This window comes from Ornithodoros turicata, chromosome 6 (assembly GCF_037126465.1).
Source record: "Ornithodoros turicata isolate Travis chromosome 6, ASM3712646v1, whole genome shotgun sequence".
Classification (NCBI taxonomy): domain Eukaryota; kingdom Metazoa; phylum Arthropoda; class Arachnida; order Ixodida; family Argasidae; genus Ornithodoros; species Ornithodoros turicata.
In genome coordinates, this window is record NC_088206.1 from 9947854 (window position 1) to 9970465 (window position 22612).

A 22612-nucleotide genomic window follows, 5' to 3' on the forward strand; every position below is an offset into this window, starting at 1 on the left:
GGGCAGTCATATAGGAAATGTCTGCTTGCGATTCATTGAAGGCATGCACTACGTGGTGAAATTTGCACAATCGCTGTTCTCCTGCATCCAAGATAGTTTGAGGAGGAAAGTACGCACAATGTAAAATTTTGACGACCTCGGAAATACGTGCGCCACATACTGTAGTTTGCACGGCGTTCACCCGATCTGTGTAGACCCAATCGTTTTTCGCCCTAGGCTCCTAAGGCAGGCAGACAGCCTCTTTTTTCTTTGTGTGCGTGTGTAAACGACCCCCCCCCCCCCCCGGCGCTCGTGAGGATACGAAATATCGGCGCATATTTTCTTGTCATATGAAACGCTTCTTCCGTCTCTGGCAGTCAGTGAACCTGTAAAATTCGTGGTGTCGTAAAGACGGTAGGTAAGACGGGAAAGAAATAAAAAAAGTTGTCGAATCGTATTTCCCAACGTGCGTATTTCAGCGATACATCTCGAGAAAGAAAAAGACGGTTAGAATGCAATCAAAACGAGGATAAGCCAGCTGGCACGCGACAAAAGAAACAAACCCGACCCAGTACTTGCGAAGGAACGCAGATGAGAAGTTCGACGGTGGAGTTTTCGAACAGACACGCTCAGATTCGAATAGGTTCATGAATATGCATATACGAGTACATAGAAAGAGAAACGCAAGGCGCACACAGAAGCAAAATATAAGGTTGTACCCTTCACGTTGAGTTTTGCATATTTCTTTCGTGGCAGATGAAATCAAATTTAGGCGTAAACCAACACCAGGATTTCACCGGTATCGATCGTTTCATTTCATTTTTACATTTTCTTATAATTTCTTTATCTTCTTCTATTGCGCCTTTTTGCCCCATAGCGACCTCAACTAAGCTTTGAGCTTGCAGGCAAGAAAACAGAACGAACGACGAGTGAGAAAAAAACACAACATACTGATGCCACAGGGTATCTGATGTGGCATTCCTTAGCGAGCGCTGGGTTGAGATAGTACAGCAGGTTTTACATTAGGGTTCCCAAGTGATGTGGAGCTTCGAGAAAGATAAGGGGTCATCAGTGCGTATGCAGAATGCGCAGTGACAACTCATTATCTCTTGGGTGACAAAAAGCGCTTGCGTACCCCATTCTAAATATTTCCTAATCTTTGCAACATTCTGCGGTTCGCTTTTTCTTAACCGCAACTCTAAACTTTTATCAGAAAGTTTTAGCATAGCGTAAAATTGGAGCTTCGCGAGCGTATAGAAGTAGCTGGCACACACAGCGCACTCGCCGAACGCGAAACCCCCTTTTGCGTGTTCCGCGAGACCGCTATTTTGGAAAGTTTGCGAGCGGAGGGCAAAGGCGAGCGCCTTGCGTATAGTTTGAGCGCGCCTGTGCAACTCCACCAAGACAACACAAGGCCCGAGCACACTTCCAATTGACGTCTCGCACGTGGCCCTATACTACAACACCTCCTACATAGCAGAAGGCCTGCGCCCTTACGTCACGCACGGAGACTTGCGTGAGCTTCGCGAACTGCTTCGAGCTTTTCTCTTGTTCGCTCTTTCATCGACGTCGTAGCAGCATCAACAGTTTTAACAGGAGGCCACCCTGTGCCACGTAGTGCGCAGGCTTTCTCCTATCTAGGGGGTATTGCCTACTATCGCTGTTGGCCAACACCTCCTAGATGGCAGAAGGCCTGCGCCCTACGTCACGCAAGGAGTATTGAAGTGTACAGATTTTCTTGTTATCGTACGCGAAACTTTCGCGCAGACACATGGACATGAAACGCGGGGGGAGAAAGCCGAAAAGTGAAACATCCAGCGGTCCGATGAAGCTACATCATGTCCGAAGAAGCCAGAACAAACATCATGTCACTCATATTTGTAGTGCAAGCGTACTTCGCACTATAATAAAAAAAAATATGTGCCTGAACGAAAGCCACTACTTCACTAGGAGGAAATAAAAGGAAAAATGGATCACCCGTGCGGGTTAAAGGCGTCCTGCTCGTTGGTGGTAGCCAAGGTCGTGCTGAAGACTGGGACGTGGTGGGTTCGAACCCTATACCATCGGCTGTGCTGTCTGAGGTTTTCCCTGGGTTTTCCGAAGACTTTCCAGACGAATATCGGCACAGTTACACATGAAGTCAGTCCAGGACGCATACTAATTCTCCACTGCACCTGGGTACCTGTATCCCACTCTTTCATGCTGTCCTCTCTCCATCTGTCCACATCTGTCCACTGCTTATAGCCACAGTTGCTTCGCTGCGCTAATCCGGAATAAAGTCTAAATAAGTCTCGTTCACTGGCTTGCAAATATATGCAGTTGGAGACGGTAAGCGCATTACCTTCTCTCTCTCTTTTCTTTTCTTCTTGTACTTCTTTTTTTTATGTACTTCTTTATTGCGAGCACCCCGCTTATCCCTGTCCCATATCTACGTGCCCCGATTCGTCTTTCTGCTGAAAAAAAAAAATTAAAAAAATCTGCAACATCGCTCTTCAATTGAATCAGCTAGCTGAACGTTCTATGCTTCAGTTGAACTTCCATCGCAACTCACATTTCGTATTAGAAAGGCGACATTGGAGAGGCGCACGTATTCGAGACCCGCGGAACTGAATCAGACGGCAAGGCGTGATTCGGCACCGTAAACAAGCGTCGTTGCAAATAGCGCGAGAAAATTTATTCTCCAAAGCTTGCACCGCTTCGAATGACGTTCACACGCAACGTTCCTCCACGTTGTAATCCACGCTACGTTTCCTCCTTCCATACTTTACATCTTTTTTTCTTTAAATCGTTTTCTACAATCCTGGTGCTCTTCTTGTCACACTGCCCGGTTGCAGTGTAGCGCATACAGTGGCGCACAATGCCAAGTACGAAATTGCAATGCAGTAGGAGATGCAATGCAACCGCTTCTGAGACCGTATAGCAGGAGAAAGTATGCTGAAGTAGGGATCAGCTGAACATTGCTTTGACACAGCAGGCCCATACCGCAATGGCTTTACGACTTTCCACAAGACGTTAGAACTTTTTTTACACTATTGGTATTATCGTTTGGACTACCAGCGATTGCTCCGGCACATACAACGTGTATTGTGTGCAAATGGACATGGGGCAGAATCTAAACCTATCCAAGCAATCGAACGTAAAGTGATTACCAGGCACGTACGAATATTCGAATTTTTCGAATACCGATTAGAAAAGTATATTAGATTCGATTTCCAAATCGACTACGGAATTCTGCATTCCAATTTCAGACCTAATTGAGGCGTCTTCCAAACCGAATATATTCGAGAAGTTCACAAGCTGTTTACGAAACACCAAAAAATTGCACACGAGAAGGTCACGAAAATGTGAGCGCTACTTTACATTCTGATCCGCATGTTTATTTCCCAAATAAACGTATATCCCCCCCCCCCTCCGTGTATGTGCTGGATGTGTATTCGGTCTGGTTACACAACGATTCCCCTCGTATTTGCTTAGGTTATGTATGTATTCACTTAGGTAGGCACGCAGTGCTGGCGACTATACGACGGCGTAAAAAAAAAAGAAAAAGAAAAGAAAAAAGCACAGCCCCATCAAGGAAAAAATGTCAGAGTCTGGCCAACGCAGAACGCAAGTACGTGCGAGGCTTTCTACGTGATGGGGGGGGGGGGGGGGAAGTAAACATTGCTTCCAGCACCGGGCGTCGGAGATCTCCGGCGCACGTCAAAAGAACTTCAGGTGGTCCAAATTATCGACAGTCCTATCCTGCGGCACGTGCAACATGTCGTCACACTGCGCAAACAAACCTAACGTGTAACATCACGGTACTATTATTTTCTTCGTGATGTAGTTCGTCCATCTGCTGACGTGCATGTACGGCATTTATACGCACAACCCGCAGACGATTCAAGGAAGACTGACGTCAATCTTGCCACATCATCATCATCATCCATTCATCTATGTAGTTGTTGTTGCCACGAGATGTTTTGCCAGAAAGGAAAAGGAAGACGTGCAAGTATTCATGTCTTGCAAAGGCAACGTGATCTTCGACTTCGCACACTGTTATCAGGGATGGCGCAAGCTGTTGCTTGCTTTTAGCACGTAGTACGCGGAACCCGTTCTGTATGAGCTAGAAGCACGCCTCCATTGAGAAAGATTTCAGTGGCTTCCTACACGTGTCGACAAAAAGGGGATTCCGCGTTGGCGGAAGGTATGTGAAAGGCACTCCAGAAAAGTGTAGCGGGTGTGTTTGCCTCTCCTTTCTAGTTGGTCCTCCCGTTTTCTGTGTACTCGTCCCAGCACCGTTACCCAGAAGACCACAGCAGAAGATGCTAAAAACGTCATGCCTTTCTGCTCCCAAATGAGCACGATCGCTGAAGGTGATGTGTCCCTTCGTACAGTGCCAACCATGGGGAATATCCTGCGGCGTAGCTACAAGGTATTCTGTAGCAGACGACAGGAGATGACGCAGACGCCGTCGACTAGCAAAGCGCAGTAGCAACGCTACATACAGGGTGTCCCAGAAAACGTGTCATTGAATTATAATAAAAAAAACTACACCACCTAGAGTCATGCGGTCAACGGCATTTGTTCTTACTGGGTTTTTGCCACCTCCTCATGTGAATGTTGTGTAACGTAAGTTTAATTATGCAAATTTTTTCGAGCTGAACTTGAAAATTTGCATAGTAAATGTCACTTTTTTACCCCACCAATGTGAAGAGCGTGTCTAATTTACTCAAATTAATGATAATTGACAGGGATATTCAGGAGCTATCGCATCGGAAAAAATAGCCGAACATCATGCTCTACGGAGGTAGCACAGAATAGCGCACGATGAATTTTTCAGGGCAATCTTTGTCAGTCCGACGAAAGGAGGTTGGAAACCCAACCCACCCCGGCATCGCAGAAAGAGATAACGCAGGCATGGCACGTCCGACTTTCACTGGGAGAATGCTTTCCCTCTCGCAGTTTTAGGAACTGTTACTTTTTCTACTATCACTCTGTGGGCTGGCTTCGGAACCTCCTTTCGTCGGACTGCGAGCGATTGCGCTCAAAAAGACATCGCGCGTTATGGTCCGGTGCTCCGAAAAGCATGATATTCGGCTATCTTTTCCGATGGGATAGCTCGTGAATATCACTGTCAATTATCATGAATTGGAGTGAATTCGGCACGCTCTTCATATTGGTGGGGTAAACAAGTGACCTTCCCTTGGCAAATTTCTGAGTTCAGTTCGCAAATATTTGCATAATTAAACTTGGGGTACATGACATTAACTTTACAGGGTGGCAAAAACCTAATAAGAACAAATGCCGTTGACCGCATGATTCTAGGTGGCGTAGTTTTTTTTAATTATAATTCAATGACACGTTTTCTGGGACACCCTGTAGATAAAGAAAGCCTGATCGTTTGAAAGGGACAGTCGCATACGGAAACCCATCTGTGAAACACCACTATATGTTCACCATCTGACGACAACCTGATCAGCTAATTTTTTCGCCCGAAAAGTGCTGAGATGTTGCATAAACGAATTTTAAAGATCAGCGCTGCTTCCGCAGCTGCAGGCGGCTCCCACGGCGTGCCGTCACTCACTAACCGGAGGAGTGAGAGGACGGCGCTCAGAGGAGAAAGGCGCCGTCCAGACGAACTACGTGATGACTAGGGCCCATATTTTTAGGCATTTGCCTATAAATGCTCAGAAACGCGTAAATACGACATTTTGGGGTTGTCTGCCTTTTTATCGACTCTATTGAACTGCAACCTTTTTTAACCTTTTTATACCCCTGTCAGACGGCATGCTCGAAGGACTTCGGGGAATTTTCATTTGCAAAATATGACCTCTGACAGCCGTGCCAGACGGCAACTCAAAGGACCTTTCTAAGAAATGACCATCAACGCGAAAGGAGGCCCCCAACGACATTTGAGGAGCAGAAAGGAGCAATCTCGACAACAGTGTTATGCCATTGTACCCTCGCTACCTTCGCAGCTGAATGTAGGAAAACCTATAAAATGCGGATAATGGAGTGAAACTGTGTAAACGTATTTAGATCCTATTTAGAGAAGTGCATATGGCTTCTGCATCTTGATTTGTGGCGCACAGACCAACTTCAAATTTCCGCGGCCTCGTGCACTTTCTTCAAGAAACGGGCATATAGCGGAAAGACCACTCTAGTGCACCTCTAGTGCCTATTATGCACCACACAAAATAGGCTCCGCCTCTCGTTCATTTTCAACAAATCGGGGGCGAGAACGTTGTCATTCGGGATGATGGTTGGCTAGGAGCGTGCTATGTGGTAAAGTTCATTTTTAATAGTGTACTTAAATGCGTAATGTTTAAATTGGTACTGGTACAACGGTTAGGAAGCACGCGAGCTGGTCATATAGATGAACACTGAAATACCCCGAGATGAGGGACATTAAAAAAAAGGGGGGAGGGACAAACACAACGAAGTATCAACGAAACCTCAAGCATCTTATTGAGAGACATTGAGTATGGATGAATTGGTAGACGTGGCACCTAAGCCTATGTTTGCAATACATATTTTTCGCGTATCGCGCTCTAAGGCGCGTATCGATAAATCACGCGCGCTGTCGCCATGAAACTTTATCGCGGCATAAAACTAGGCGCATAGCAGTTAAGACAGCACATAAAATATTTTCCCATGTGTAGAAACGTAACTGGATCACTTAAATCTCCTGCAGGAACAAGATTCTGTGTCGAAGCACAAAGAACGTTGTTCGTCGCAGGCCGCTATAAAGCCCGGTCATCAGCGTAACAAAGCGCCTGTGAGTTGCTTCTTACAGAAAGCTTATCCTAATAGTCAACTCTCATTTTATGGCCCTTCGATTTACGAATTCCCTCGGTTTATGAACGGCGTCACAAGGAACCAAACTGTTTCCATGTTTTTGTCCGTCCGTTTATGAACCCTCGATATCCAAACTGTGAACGGATTTTCAGGGAACGAACCGCAAAAACACATGTCGATTTATGAACGGGGACGGCGGAGCCGTCCAGAGGTTGACTCCCGGGGAAGTACAGGGATCTCGTCAACAAAGATGAACAAATAATGGAGGTCAAGCACCCGTTCAGCGTCTTACAGCCACAGCGATTACCAGTGAGGATACGCTTATTTTGCGAGTGGAAAAAATTTACTTCCAGGTAACCTGCGACGGCCGAGCGGACGTGAGTTTCAATCTTATCTAGAAGATGATGATCATGATAATAATATTAATAATGATGATAATAATGATAATATATTGTTGATAAAGTGCCCATAAACAAGATAGAAACACCTCATGGCTCCAAGAAAAAGCGTTCAGCTCTCACAGCCGGTAACAAACAAGATATTTGTTGCTGCAAAGAGTCTCACCCCTCGGCTAACATGAATGCCATTATTCTCAATTGGATTCACGGTGACCGTGGAAATAAACGTAATCTAAGTACTGCGTTTCCTGTCATACTCCAGCCCATTTCTCTTCCGCGCCCATTGCAGCTCGATTTAATAATCCCTCGATTTATGAACGATTTTTCGAGAAACGAAGGGTGTTCACGAATGGAGGGTTGACTATTATGAATTTCAATAGCGTTCTTTTAGAGTCGTTTTCATCAAAATAAACTCTGCATCTTGTACGAGAGAATTTCGCTACATCAGCGTGTGTACCTACTTTTGGAGCAAGAAGCGGAGGTGGCTCGGCTCTGCAACGAAGATGGCTTTAATGAATAATTCTAGAGCGTACATGGAAAACGAAACCTCGACACGCGAGACGATGATGAGGATGACACAGAGACTGGATGTAGCGGTGTGCGACAGTGCTATAAAGCGACGCCATTCCTACACCGCTTGCTTACTCCATAATCCTGATACTGTCTAGAGGGGAGTAATTTGTGCGTGCAGAACCGCAAGGAATCTTAATTTAAGAGTAAGCTGCAATATGCAGGCGTTTCCTTATACCTGATGGTAGTGCTTTATGACATTCTGTGATAAGCAATGCGGCTTGTGCTGCGACACGAAATTTAAGATTCTAATCCGTATTTTGCTTCTATTATCATCATCATACGAACGATATTTTATGCGCCATTCTAAGTGATACGCATATCGAGTTTTATGTGCCGATAAAAGTCTTTTAAAGCAGCGGCGCACATCCGCGTAACTTATCGATGAGCAGAGTTTTTACCATTTAATTTATTCGGAAAAGTTTCATTACAAATAGACTCCGCGCACTGTCGTGTTTTCCGCGTCGTTTGCAAGTATGAGATATAGAGATCGCAGCGAGTTTCAAATGCAGCAGCAGGCAACAAAATCTAACCTCATAGCTCACTGGAGCGGTGCATGCGTATTAGAAGCTGTTTTGCATACAAAACGAATGAAATGCAGCCACGGGATTTCAGTTGCAGTAGCCCTCATTTGTATGCACCTCAAATAAAGTTGTTGTTTGTATGTACCGCTTTGTCCGGAATGAAGTTAGTGTTGTTCTTCCGTCCATGGCTGTCTCCTGTAAAGCGTGCTTTCGCCGCATTGACAAAGTGTACGCAGGGGAAGCAGCAGAACAAGATGTAGCTCCCCAAAGCGCTTTGCCAGTAGGTTTAATGTTGCTGCGCTGTCGAAATAGAGTGTGATGATAGCAGGGACGGCCTTTTTTGGGTTCGTTTCCATACACACCTCGTGGAGGCAGTATTGTGTTGTAATTGACAATGAAGCACTACGAAGCACGCTGAGCGAGGTGGCGAATAAATTGAGATGCTTGAGCCTGTGTACAAGACGTCCCTTACACACCGTCGGAGCACAATTCACTCAGCACCAAAAGTATCGGCAAAATATTCCTGTGGCCGTAACTCCTGCTAAACGCAAGAGGACTTCGGCAACCTGGAAGGCGCCGAAGAGAGTTTCTATGAGGGCGTAAAAACAAACCAATTTTATGCCATTCACAATGGCTTTGTCTTTGGCGACCGGACTGTGTACACAGAACCGCAGAATGCATTGTGGTCGGGATGTCCCCAAAAGACGACTACAAATCTTTGTGAGTGTCCGACACTTCGCGTATCTTCCCAATGGAAGACGATATATAGCTAGAAATTATAAATCACACAACTCACTGTGGATTAACATACATGTACCATACCTCCTTGGACCCGTCCCTCGGCCTACTCAGTGGGCCGTCACCACAGTCCTGCTCCGCTTCTTAAAAGACTCGGGCCTTGCGTCTGCCCTCTGACTGGACATTCTTGAGACTTTCTTTCGTGGCTGTTTTTCTCTCATTTTTTCTTTCCTTTCTTTTTGTTTATTTTTCAGTTTCTTTTTCGAAATAGCGAGCTGACAATAGCCTGGCTGACATTTCCGTTTTTTATTTCCTTCCTTTTTTCTTTCACTCTATTAAACATATCCCCCCCCCCCATTTCATCACCACTTCTCCTTCATTTATTGTTGTTGTTGTTGTTGTGGTAAATACCAGTTATGTCGCGACGGAAAGCCACGAATTATCATCATCATTATGGATTGCTAATTACTAGAAATTGAGACATGCTTGTTACTGGAGACGGGAATGTTCAACCATGCTGTATACGTCTGCTATTGCTTTTTCACATACTACTTGCTACCGTATGAGCAACCCCCCCCCCCCCCCATCATTTAGCGTTTCAAATGCCTTCTGTTGCCGCAAACAACGTTCAAACGTCCAGTCGTTCTAGTTCCACGGTAATTAAAAGCGATCTAATTAATCTACGTCCAATTAGCTGATGTAATTAGGCGAAGAAAGCTACGAAGCCGCACTGGCAGTCTTATCATTTGTCTTGTTTTTTTGTTTTTTTTAAGCTGGCCACAAAGAACGGAATCTAGCATAGTCCAAAGCTCCGAATACAACGATTCAAGCTCAAGTCACAGACGGATGCTGCCTTTCGTCGTACAGAGACATGCGTGGAACAAAGCCCGTTTTCTAAGTAATTCACATGCACATGGCGTACACGGTCAACAGTGCAGCGCAGCGGTATCTAAGATATAGTAAGCTCAGCAGCGTCAAAACCTCCGGGTGTTATTTTTTTTTATATTTTCTTGGTTTAGGCTTATACTTTCGGTATTATACACTCGTGGCCAAAAGCTTAGAGATGGACATCATTTTGTTTTAATTACTTTGTAATTAATTGCAAATCATCTGATCACTCTTCACGAGATCCTAAGGTGATTGCAAACTGCTGCTACAGAAACAAAAGCACAAACTCTTGTTGAAACAAAAATTTATGTGAGTCTCAAAACCTTTGGCCACGACTGTATGTCTCGTCGATGTGTTGAACAAGACATCAGCATGGCATATTAAGTACCGAAACAGGTCCAAAGGCACAGCGAACAAAAACACCACATACGGTTAAGGCTTAAGGAAAATAGAATGACTGGATTTACAAACACCAGGAAGATAACGGCATGTGCACTGGTCTTGAGGAATGCACAAGTCATTTTACGCAGAAGTGTTTTCTCCCATGCGTCAGGCTTTAAAAGAACGCTAGATAGTTGAAACCCTTCCGAAGGGGATTTTACGTTGGAGCTCTTAAAACTAAGGATTAGTTTAAGTAGCGAAGCCCTAGAAGGGACATAAATAAGAGACTTAAAAACGCGGCAGTCGTGAAACAAATGAAAGGAAAGTGCTTCACTAAGGACACCCAGGAGTAACTGACTCCCTGTGTTTCCAGATTGGAACAGAATTAAGTTACCCTCCAAGACACTTTCGTGTGTCGGAATAGCAAGACTTTTCAGACAGTAGCGAAATGACATCAGGACCTGCAAAATGTGTAGCATTTCCATCTTTCTTTTCTCATTGAGGATGACTGGTGTGCTCGCACTTCTACTTCATGGGGTTAATTCCCATATTGTATTAAATAACCACCCCATTAATAAATACCCCTTAAATAATCAGTATCCCTAGTTGATAATCAGTAGGTAACTAGTTGAGAATTGAGGAGAGAAACTTGAGAAACTTGAGAGAAACTTGAGAATGAGGAGAGAAGTATTACCATTACCCACCCCTGACAATACGCGAAAAAAAAAAATCAGCTGAATATGTTGAATAGTTATGAAGATAAAAGGCGTCCAACTTCGTAGAAAGCGCAGTGATCGAAATTCCCACACCTGAATGATGCTTAATTAAAAAAAAAAAAAACAACGAATTATTTTCAACTACTTTCAGCACCAATATGCCTCCTAGGGACAAGGCTTTAATATATGTTTGAAAGAAAAAAAAAATTGCAGAAGTCGACCGAACCACCCCGCCTGATTCGGCGTGAAATCACCATATTGTTATTAACCATCAATACTTCATGCCAACCCTTCAAATAACCCGTGCTTGTTGTGAACCTGGGATGATGCAGACGTATTATTTGTCTTCGAGAGCGGCATACCCCGACCACCCGATACCCGATACTTACATTATTTTATGTTATATTATTATGTGCTGCGGACTTCTATTGCCTATTTTGCTAACGTGCTGCCTTCATAGGGATAACCACTGTCAGAAGCAGATTTGCAGCCAGCAGCCTCTGATAGAATGCGATAGCATTCGTACGAGTCTGCCGCCACTCCGAAGAACCCTCAAAGAACGCTTCGAAGAGACTCGACAGAAGACGCTTCGACGCGATGAAAGCGTTTGGGAATTCCCTTGCTCTCCATCCGCAGACTGCATAACGTTAACTGACATATTTGTGTTACACAACCGCCCAGAAGTAGCTGTTCTCACGTTACTTCGGGCCTACGTCACCACCATCATCATCATCATAATAATAATCATGAGGCATGTTCAATCAAGTCGTCAAAGTAACTTAAAATTGTGCATAAAGGATAGAGGATGGTCGCCCGCGCACGCTTCCTTTCGTACCGCAATAAATCGATTAGCATATAGAAATAGTGAGAGACTTCACATCAACATCGCATCATCGTACGAGTTAGTAAGCATGAAGAAGAGAAAGAACAGCTAGCACAACGAAAAAGCTCCTTTTTTGCGTTTCATAATGATATGTTCGAAGGACCACAAGAAAACAAAATTTAAAAAGCCTCAATGGCAGCGATACATAAGCCTGGAAAGACGGTCAGAAACGTGTAAGCAAAATTCAGGGAAAGAAAAAGAAGAGGTTGACGTTTCCGGGCATGAAACTTGCAAAATACCGCACAACAGGAAAACATATTTGTGCATTTCTACAAACCTTCTGTCACCACACAGAGGGCCCCCTAAAAATAGCGCGGACGTTTGTAGAAGACACGTTTTTTCTCTTTCTCTCTCCCTGTTACTCTTTCTCCCCTGTTCCTTGATGACAAGCTTCCCGAGCACTTTCAACCAGCTCTCATGTTTCACGTCGGCAGCACGGTTACACGGCGCTCGCTTTCTCACTTGAAGAACGAACACAAATAATTTTATCTGCCGTGACAAATTGATCTGTGTTCACCAAGTACCAAATTGCAAACTCAAGTATCCACTGCCTTCGATTCCACATAAATCAACTAACCGAAAGAATCAGAAAGTGAAACTCTGTGTGTGGGGTGAAAAATGGCGTGAAGTGCCGAGGAAGTTAGCCATTAGAGACGAAAAAAGAGAAACGGGTAATCTACACATTTCGAAAGGACCGTCTCTACCCATTTTTCTTTTAGCTACACAGAAACCACTGAAGGCTCTTCGGAATCGTCAAACGGGCTCTTCTAAGAGCTGCATCACGCTGTAGCGAAAGTGACATGAAAAATGGTGTGTTCTGGTGATTTCTAATACTGTGAACAAATGAATAAAGTGACATAGAAGATTAACTGGATCAGCGTATCTGGCCAGGGCTAAAAATGTTTGGAAGGAATTTGGAATTGAGGCTTTGTATGTATTTGTCCCTTCTATGTTATTCCAGCATCAGAACATCAGTTCTCTCAAGTCTAAAAATGTTTTTTGGGTATTTTTTAAACAAATTATTCATTAAAAGTGTCTAATAAATTTGCGCGAAACAACATTTTTTTTAACAACCTAGGGGCATGTGATACAATGTTTGTAATATCGGACAAGCATCATTGGTCCAATAGCGGTCCAACATCGGCAGTCAATATAAGTTACACTGGTCCAATATTGGCCGTGCAACTCAGTTCGATATTATGCCAATGAAACTGCCAACATTGGTCCAATGTTGCAAGTCCGTAGCGAAACAATGAAACATACGGGGTGTCCCAGAAAACCTGTCATTGAATTAGTATAATAAAAAACCTGCACCATCTAGAACCATGCGGTCAAGGCCATTTGTTCTAGCTAGGTTTTTGCCACCTCCTAATGTGAATGTCATGTAACGTAAGTTTAATTGTATAAATTTTGGCGAACTGAACTCGAAAATTTGGCAAGTAAAGGCCACTTTTTTACAGCACCAATGTGAAGAGCGTGCGAAATTTACTCCGCTCTTGACGTTAGCGTGTTCATAACACGCGGTATTAAATGTCCGTTCCAGGTGCCCTCCACGCTCGTTGGGACGTTGTTCTGATAACAGCATGTGTGCTTAATTGTTCACACTGTAGACCGAAATCGGACTAGTTTGAATGAAACACCAACAGTGTTCTCTAAAAATAAGTTATATCTTCTTTTTCCTTACTATGCTTCAGTGCTGTAAAAATGACGCACGAGCGAAGAAAAATAGTAGTTGGTAAACGCGATTTCAACGAGGCGTGAGAAACGAAAAACGTAAAAATCCAGCACAGAAAAGGAAAAAAAAAAGTGCTGCGCATGCAACTTCCGCCTCCAGTCATGTGTAGTGCGACACGTTGTGACACGAAGCACACATATGTATACATGTTCTAAATTGAACTGTTCACAAGGCCCCGTCAAACACACCCCTCGCTGTTTAGTCTGTGATTAGGTGACGTCGCCTGCACACCACGTTTTCCTTGCTGGCTTGTTTCGCCGGCAATTCTTTCCTTTCTACCGACTGAGCGATGCTACCCAATATTATGGAAATGAGGCCAGAAAGAAAGAGTTTCCCTTGTCAAACGCACATGGGAGAGTTCGGGTTATGTACTATGATTATACTTGTGAACATCGGCATAAAACGTGGTTTCGATAGCCCTCAAGGAAAGTTGGAACCTGATAAATGGAGACTGTCTACCAGTATGTGAGAAGTAGACCACGAACTTCATGCTAATGCATGTTGTTGTTTTTTTCTCTTTCTCTCTCTCTCTCGATATGGTTTCGTATATCGACGATGAAAAAACACTTTTCGTCTTGGTTTTGGACCGCTCGGGAGGGTTCTCTGGTGCATATAAATGCATGTTTTGCATATATTATGCATATTTCCCATGAAAGTACAGGTCCCGACAAAAGTTTACGGAACACGCGAGCGGTATATTTCCTCCTCGGTGCGACACCCTACCGGCGAGCGGAAACGGGCTCGTTCACTCAGCCCTCAGAGGGGTGAGCGAGTGCGCTGGTAGCGACACACAGCGGTGGTTTCGGTATCGCTTGAACGTGCGGCGAAACGTGGTTTGAATTGGTGTAGCTGCTGCATGGAGCTGCTGGTGCACTCCTCAACCCCTCTGAACGAGTGAACAAGCCCGCTTCCGCTTGCTGCTAGGGTGTCGCACCGAGAGCAAAATACACCACTCGCGTGTTCCGTAAACTTTTGTCGGGACCTGTACGTGAAAACTGCATATTTTGCCGTATTTTCAGGTGCGAGAGCTTCCTCGTTCTTTTTTCATGGATGGTTTTGCTGGTTTCGCGGCGGCGTTGGGTCGTCTTTCGTGAAAATTCTGGTCGAAATCGACTATTTGTCATGTTTCGGTGGGGCGAGCTGCGGTGTTCGGCCCATACCCTGGCTGCTCCATCCTCCACTGCGTGCATGGCAGATGGGCCATACTTCACCTTCGTCACATTGCCGTTACAATGACTGGAGGCGTTCGCATTTTAATCGGCATGATGCAGTGCCGAATGCAAAGCCATCATGAAACAAGTCTGAGCATGGGCAACACGACAAACACGAACATACGTGTATGTTCGTGTTTTTCATGTTGCCCGTGCTCAGGCTTGTTTCGTCTCGGGTTTCGTCCAGTCGGGTTTAGCCTGTGTTTACGAATCACGAACGCGAAGCCTTCAGCTCCATGATTTGGTACATCTTTGGCTCAAGTATATTTTGTTGTGAGCTGCAGAACGAAGGCGGCTTTATTTTACCGTGTTATCCCTAATAAAATACTCACCTCTTTAAAAAAATAGGCATTTGGCGCATTGCTTTCGAACCATGAACATTCAAAACATTGCATATATTGCGGTATATGCAATGCAAAATATGCAAGATGCGTTGCAAAAATATGCAGTAATGAAATCTTTTACTGCATATTTGGAATATTTTTAGTGCGACTTGCAAGCATATTTCGAGAGTTTTTAATGCATATTTATCCGCACTCTAGCGAGAAGTATTACAATGTTTGTTATCCTCATCTGACCGGGGTCATTCGGAGCACAACCAGAGTTTTTCGCGTAGGATTACTCGTTTCCGATTTCTTACGCGAAGGACACTTTAGAAATTGCATGTAACGTTTTGCCGTTACCGGGCATATCGCGTCCGTGAGCATAGAGTCAGAAAATCTGCAGAGCAACCTTTCACGTCTACGACTCCTCCACCAATTTCGTCCCAGCGCTTCGAGACACGCTCGGTCACCAAGCAAAGACCATCAACGTCGTCTGCAAGAGGTTCTTCAGCGGTTTCAAATAGTGCTGCAATGTTATCAACTTACTTACCAGTCAAAGTTATCAACTGATTAACGCAATGAACATGACGAAAGTCACAAAGATCTTCTACGCCCAAATTCTACGCCCAAAACCTCGCAGACCTCTCCTACGGAGAGAGCCCCCATCTCACCCTCCACAAACCTAGTTCTTGTAATCCCGCCACTGTACGTCTGCACAAAAAAATAATGAAAACTCGAAAGTGTTTTTATATACTGCCATGACACACAAACACATCAATCTAGTGCCAATATTCTATTATGCCCGATTATGAAGCACAGGCGGCAAGCCTCACCGCCCGCAGCACGTCGTTGCAATCGCGGCTTCTCCCGCACCTGTTTCTTTTCTTCTTCTTTTTTAAGGAGTAGCAAGCCGGCGCTTGCCTGGCTGACATCTCCTTTTGTGTGAATAAACATATACCCCCCCCCCCCCCCGATTATCTTACATGCGGCATAATCAACAAAGCAATGTATTGAACATGAATATGTCATTGAATGGTCTTAAAACAAGTGGTTGGTTCAAAAAAACATAACTGCTGAGAAAACATAAAGACATGTGCTGAGTTTCAGGCACTGTACTGAATGGTAACGTTATCAATCCTCATTTGCAGAAAGCGCGGCGCGTACTTCCTTTTGTGACGATTAACCTAACTGTATTAGGTGTCACAAAAAGATATACGCTTCCCTGGTGCTTGCAATAAACCAGAGGAGCAAGTAGTGCCATTCAGGCTAGCAGCATCTTATGCAGTGAAGTTCTGCTTTAAGAGTTCAGGGCTCTTGACACACCCGATGCCAATACTGCCGCGGTCCAAAACCAGATGCAAACCATTGGAACCGTTTATTACAATAAGTTGTCCAACGTTAATACAGGAAATGAGATACGAAGCCAAGTTATTGCTCGACACGCCCGGCAAGCCTTCGCTTCGTTTGACTAATGCGATTTTCATAGCAGGCTAATAAGATTCCTCTTCGCAAGATTAGATATAGGACGACAAAACGTATTTACGACACTGATATTCTCGTCATTCGTCTCGTAAAATGACATCGTAAAAGTATAAAACAATTAAAAAGGGCGACGCGGTACTGAGGGAGTCTCTCTTCGAAAACAACATCCCTCTTATCTTTAGAAGCAGGAAGTTTCGAAGCGGGCTTTGCTCTTCCAAGAGAAGGGTGACTCAGTAAATTTAATACAACTACGAACAAATGAAATATATAAGGAGCACCTAAGAATACGCCTATAACATCGTGGAGTTTAAATGCATTGGCTAAATCACATTGCGTTTGCGTCGAGGACACGTGGCCATACATTAACTTTCCTACATTTACTTTTGTCGATTTCCAAGATGCCCAGAAGAAGTGACAAAGCAAGTGAACGTGATGCCTATGTGGTTATGCTTAGTGATGCAGTAATTCCCACAAGCAGACCCTCAATCCTATATGAAAACAGAAAAGTAATATCTGGAATGATTTTATGGTTGGATGAGGAAAATGCGTGCGGGCAGAGAGGATTTTTTTCTCGTGCGTATGAAGAAGCAAACGCTGTTTCACTCTGTTTAACGGATTAACAGTGCCATGGCTAACGACAAGTTTGGTGCGCGTACCTGAAATGAATGCGAATAACAACAACAATAATATGTACTTTGGAAGTACATCATCATCAACAACAACAACAACAATAATAAATGAAGGAGAAGTGATGATTACATGGGATGTTTCCCCGTGGTAGCCCCAGGACCCTACCCCACTTCACAGATGTTAATATGAGAGGATGAATTATGGTGAACACGAAGCGACTACAGGTTGATGTTCTGTTTAGAGCTCTTCGAGGAGTCCAGTGGCTTGCATGAAAGCAAAAAGGGAGCGAAGAGTCCGGCACTGATGTGCATGGGAGCTCCATGGGTACTTTGGACAAGCTGAATGGCCTATGGTCAAGGAGCTCAAGTTGCCGTCGAAACATCCGGCGATCACACGTGTACCGGTGTAAAGGCAATCACGAAAAACTAATAACCGTGGCAGGTGAGAAAAGTGGTTCGTTGGTCTATTTCTTACACTAGCTATGTGCTTTAATTGGCTGCATCTTCGGCAGCCTTGTCCCAAACTATAGCTTCATTGGGCCGAGTGTATCGTGGTCGTGGCCGTAAGAGGCGCCACAGTCACGTGGCCCTACGAAGCTACGGACGGACCTACACTCTAGTTGGCTTATCAAGCTATCGCATCAACACTATAATCGCACGGAGCACGCTCTCATGCAACACCTCCTAGTTTCCACTGAATGACGCCTGAAGCGACGTCGCTTGCATGGAGCGGAAGTAGACGCGGCTATCCGGCGTTCTGAGGGGAGAGGCGCCGAGCCAATTGTAGTAGCAGTATGTAAGCTGGATAGGGTGCTGTAGCAGGGTGGCTGGCCCCTGGGCCGCTTGCAGCTTCATTTCTTTCGTAGGGGCTATGGTGTTTGGTGCTTTATGGTTCAAGAGCAACTAAGTTCAAATAATGCCAAGACACTTGATCTGTTTTTCATGCTCTGTTTGCGTGTTCTGTGCTGACTTAAGACTAATAGGGTCTTATGTGTCGTTGATTTGAAAAGAACGATGACCGTTTTCGTGAGAAACTTTACCTGCTGTAGCATATCGTCGGCATCGACAATGAGGAAGATAGCGCAGAGCGAGCGACCTATAGCAACCTGGGCGATCCCGTCCAATAAACCAGTTGTTGTTGTCACTCGGGCCGTTCACTTCATCCCTCTCAGGCTCCTACATATTTGGTGACCCGGAACACCCGCCGATGTTCGGCACGAGCCCGCCTTCTGATCAGCCTTCCGCTACCCTTCCACCTCCTGGTATGGCCAGCTCTTCCTCTGTGCCACCCGTGGCACACGTCGCCGTGCCGTGAAGTTGGTAAGAGCGAAGACATAAGTGAGTTGTTAAACTTGAAGCAAGCTACGGAGAGATTTGTGCGATATACCCACAGCAATAATTGCCACTAATACCTCCCGGCCTCCCTTGGGGGCCTCTCTTTGGTTCCTTATAAGCGCCACGAAGAAACTGTGGCTATCAGCTGCGCATGAACGTTGGCATATGTAGCGAGGACAGCAGGAAGTTAGCTGGAGGGTACAGGCAGAGAGTTTGGCGTGCGTCTTGGGCAGACTTCAGGGGGAACTGTGTCCGCATAATTTGTCTGGAAAGTCTGCCGGGAAACCCAGGGAAAGCCTTACACAGTAGAACAGGTGGTGGGGTTTGAACCCACTACCTCCTAATCTTCCGCACGACCCTGGGTACCATTCAAAGAGCGCGCGCTTGTATGCTGTCGGCCATGCTTCACGTGATGTCGTTCACGTTGTCCGGCAGCGCGGACGTCGCGGAGTTACAGCGTAGGCGGTGGGCTGCGGAGCTTTCGCGAAAAGCATAGAGTTCGCAGACGTGCCGCCATTGTTGCGGGAGGTGCAGACGCGGTGGAAGAAAATGACGAACGTAAGCACCGTGCGACAGAGCGGACCGCCATATTACATTCGGCCAGATGCTCAACAATGCACCAAAGAGTACCGAGAGTAGTAAGTGTACTGCACCGCCAGCAGTTGGGTTGGGTATCCCCCCTGGCGATGAAACTCCTCAACCATCTTTATGAAGTAACGTTGTTGGTGCTTTTGTTGACATTAACAAGAAGCAAACACGTCTCCAGGCGAAGATCTAGGACGCATTCGGCAATGCGCCAAAGAATACATTGGATTTTTCTTCGGTTCGTCATCGTCGTCATCATCACGACGCTTTAGGCATATCATCTTTGCCAAATATTGGATGTAGCTCGGTTGCGGGCAAGGGTGGCTATAAGACCATGCTGGTAACAACCAAATAGGTTAATGGGCCTCCTCGTTTCCCTTGCCTCTCCCCCCAAGCAATGTGCAGCCAGTGCAGACTAGCACATCTTTCGTCTATTCAACGATACCCCCTCACCTGCCTCTTACACAGGCATATGCTTGATTTCCTGATGAACCTTTTGAACTTTTCCTTGTCACATTAATCATATGGAAGGTGAAGGTGTTCGATTGGCGGTAGCACTGAGCATCAACTGCAGTTTCCCACGCAGAAGCTGCATTAGGAGTGGGGAGTGGAGCGTCGACTGAATGATGGCAGTTGAAGAAAAGGCACCAGCAGTGGGATCCTCTGATTGCCGGTCAGATGCGCTACCCATTACACCATGCCACCTGCACTCTCTCTTCAACTTACCAAGCCACCCCGTATGGCGCCGAGAAGTTTGGGAGTCGCCCCCTGGTGTTCACCGAACGAACCCTATCGTGGGGATATTCCCAGGCAGTATTCGCAGGTTGCATTGCGTATCAAGGCATTGCACGTGTAAGAGGCTGTCCAGCGTTGATCTTTCCTGAGCATGATGAAAACGACATATGTGTTCCAAGAAAGTCGCATTTTCATTCAAATTCCTTTGTTGCCTTTGTGCCATTAAAACCATAATCTTTCTCTCTCTCTCTCTCTCATTCAAATACGACAGTTTTTGCTGTAAGTAAGAGAAACGAAACGAAAACGAGGATCTCCACCAAGAGGCGGCACGGTGGCGCCCGTAGTGAGGGTCTTGTATGCAACCGGACGTTGTGAGGTCTGTGTTTTGTGTTTTTTTTTTCTCTCCCTCTTTCTATGTTTATATGCCCTCATCTCCTACAACGTGGGACGTCGGGTTGTGGCAGAAAATATACGTGTACTTTGCGAGACGTGTCTAACTGACGCGGCATTGTAAAACCCGTTCATCCAAGGTTGGATATGTTATAATTATAAATCAGCGTCAAAAGAATCCAGCTGAATCATAAACAGGGGCAATCCTGTTTCACGGAACAACGGCTCGGTTCTAAGCTTTTAACAGCGAAATTGTTTCAGCGGCCAGATTAGCAGAACTCCATCGCACCTCGTATACGATGGGAAAGCAAAGCTGAAACGCGGTGCACAATTGCTTCCACAGTGGCCCACAGAAATCTTGCACACCCATGAAGTGCTTTAACCCTTTCATGTTCATTTGCCACTTGTTCGTTCGATCATGTTATCGTATCATTGATCCCGTCAACACGTGATGGTCTGTACTGTTAACCACCTTTTACTGAAACATGTGACCTGGGGCAGCAGTATCCACGCGTGTGGAGCCAGAATCTGTCTGATATTTTTAGCTCAAATCCAGGCCAATCCAATCCTAGTCACCTCAAACGTTTGTTAGGGGAAGTAGGGTCTGTCCTTCCGTCTACCTTATTGCACTCTTACGATGTGTACCGACAACAACTGCTCCGGATCGAACCCCTCGCCAAGGGGTGCGGAAGTGCTGGAACTTCCTCGGAAAGGCAGACGAAAAAAAATGTGGTGCGGCTGAAGTGGGGCTCTTCATCTCGGGCTGTCTTGACCATCACACGTAAGGCGAGTGTTGGAGGAAGACATTGGGTACATCCGGGCGTTCGACGAGAGCTAACGACAGCGCAATCAGCGCTTTAATTGAGATTCTGTCAGGCCTGACAGTTCAAGAGCATGTAAACGCTTCCTTTTTCAGGAACCTATCTAAAGGGCTTACGGTGCAACAACAACAACAACAACAGCCACTGGACAATGATGACAACGTGGAGGCGTTTCACCCTCACTTTCACTTTTCCTTTCTTACAAACAAACTTCAGGTGTTTCACGGCTGTGATACTGCACCTTACCCCATGACATGTGAGGCAGTTTATGAATGATACGAGGGTCAAGGGGAATGAATCAAATATGAGTACATTCAGGGAAGAACTGAAGTGCCCGATACAGAACGAAAAGATGAGAAATTGAAGCGCCGAGAGAAGCACCGGTGGGCCGTAGGGTACATTTTCCGTAACGTGCTGCGGTTTTACATAATAGTGTTATTATTCCGCAATCTTTACAGATCAGCAATTCTATCTCATAAGGCATATTATTCAAAGATAAGTTGATACGTAGGCTAAAAAAAAAAGAAGAAGAAAAACTAGAAATTACTAAAGGAAAATACGTCCGCAGCATCACAGAAAGCAAAATAAAACTTCCGTTATCATAGGTATTCGCTCCGAGATCGAGCAGTGTCGGCGCGCTGCGGAGAAACGATGAACTATACCATTGTGTGGACGCACCTTCTGCTTTTACACGTTTATTCATTGTTTACTGCAGTAGGTGGAGCATTGGAGAACCGGACAGTATCGTACCAGTGATCTTCCGGTGAATATATACTAGAATTACGGAAAAGAACTATCAACTCCGAACATCGGCCCACGTGTTATCCACACTAGAAGGGTGACAGTTTCGCCCCCTATAGGTCGATCTCGCAGCGAATATGGTTCTTATATATATATTGCATTAATAATATGGATGATCCTAAACATGAACGCGGAAACACGAAAGGAACCCTAACGTACGCTGCGGCAACGCCATCCGGTGGTGAGTCACAAATGAAGTGGCATTCACTCACCGCCTGTACATGTATCTGTTGTTGTTGTTGCAGCAACGCCCATGTGACGAGGTGGGGTACTGTACCCTGCAGAGAAACACACCGCGTCACGATCACTCTATTTGTTGTTGGCGTTGTTGAAGCAACGCATAAGGCATTCACTTGGCATGAACACAGGACATGGTGGAGCCACTTCCGTACATTCCGCCCTTCCAACAGATAGTGCAAATATTTTATATTGTTATCATGTTTATTGTGTTTGTGTGCGTGTCTTAGGGCATCGTACGCTATCGGCTTTGCGTACGTAAGGTACAGCGTTGGTGGTTCCGCGCATGCGCAAAACAAAGCGTTTCGCGCAGTGCGCAGAGGCAGTACACTGTCCCTTACGTACGCAAGGGCAACAGCGTATACGATGCACTAAAACTATTAGGGTAATTGTTGTTTCGTTAGCTACACCATCAACCCGTGAGCTTGTTGGAGCTGAAGTTTCCTACGAACAGATACTTAGAGCCAATAA

The 22612-nt window shown here is 45.3% G+C and overlaps 1 protein-coding gene across 6 annotated transcripts in view; it reads right to left on the minus strand.

Annotated features, from left to right (window-relative positions):
* The window catches only part of LOC135399023 (trissin receptor-like), a 456620-nt gene that overhangs the window by 307826 nt on the left and 126182 nt on the right, over positions 1-22612 (minus strand). For 3 of the 6 annotated variants that reach the window (XM_064630659.1, XM_064630648.1, XM_064630654.1), the window contains exon 2: positions 22117-22182. The exons of the other annotated variants lie outside the window; for them this stretch is intronic. The gene's annotated coding sequence lies outside the window, so the exon portion shown is untranslated. The remainder of the gene's footprint in view (positions 1-22116; positions 22183-22612) is intronic. 6 annotated transcript variants of the gene reach the window in all.